The 819-nt window shown below is 52.6% G+C and overlaps 1 pseudogene; it reads right to left on the bottom strand.

Annotated features, from left to right (window-relative positions):
* Window positions 1-538, bottom strand: LOC101606433 (annotated as a pseudogene).
* Between the last annotated feature and the right edge of the window lie 281 nt (window positions 539-819).

Below are 819 nucleotides of genomic sequence, written 5' to 3'. Positions count from 1 at the left end.
TTAATCACTTTCTTCCCTGGCTGTCTGGTCTTTCTGAAGCAGTCCTAAGAATGTTTCCATAGTCTGGAAGCGACCATGGCCAGACTTGGAGGTGGCGTTGATGAACATCAGGCAGCCCTTCTCCATGGCCATTTGGCCTGCGCCAGCAAGGACTTGCAGAGGGAGAGCGCCTGCTTCTTGGTTTCCACCATGCAGGTCTTCGGCATGACAAAGACCTTGGTCATTTTACCATAATGGACAAAGCTACCCTGTGCGTTGATGCTCTTGTGGGACAAGTCGCCATCAGGGGAGGCATTGTTCTTGACCGGCTTGCCATCCTTGACAAGATGGCTCTGTCAACCTCATGGATCTTGCTGATCTCAGCACAGTAATGGTAGCCTTTCTGCCCAGCTTGTCCAGAGAAGGCCACAAGGGCAGGATGCCAGGCTCCAATAAGGGCAACCTTGCTCAACCCTTGATGTACGTTGTGGACAACTTCTTGGTAGGCCAGCAGCTGGCAGCTGGCCCCACTGTAGCCTTTGCCCTTGATCTTCCTCATGCCTTCAATCTTATCCTCAGGAAGTACCTGGTTCACAGGGACCCTCTGTTCCAGCCTCTCCTGGGCTCAGTCTAGTTTCTTGACTATCCAGTCCCTATTAACCCAGATCCCCAGAAGGCTGGCTTTCTGGTGGAGAGGAGACCAATGTGTTGGGGTGTGGGCATGATGCCAATGACCAGGCAGTCCTTTCTTAGTCGCTGAAATCTTTCTCCAGCTGTTTCTTGCCTGTGCCATCCGGCCATCTCCTGCAGGATTCGGTGAAGGCCTTTTTAGGTTTGTGC

Source organism: Jaculus jaculus, chromosome 9 (genome assembly GCF_020740685.1).
Source record: "Jaculus jaculus isolate mJacJac1 chromosome 9, mJacJac1.mat.Y.cur, whole genome shotgun sequence".
Classification (NCBI taxonomy): domain Eukaryota; kingdom Metazoa; phylum Chordata; class Mammalia; order Rodentia; family Dipodidae; genus Jaculus; species Jaculus jaculus.
The sequence above is the reverse complement of the archived record's forward strand: the minus strand, read 5'-3'. Positions and strand labels throughout refer to the sequence as shown.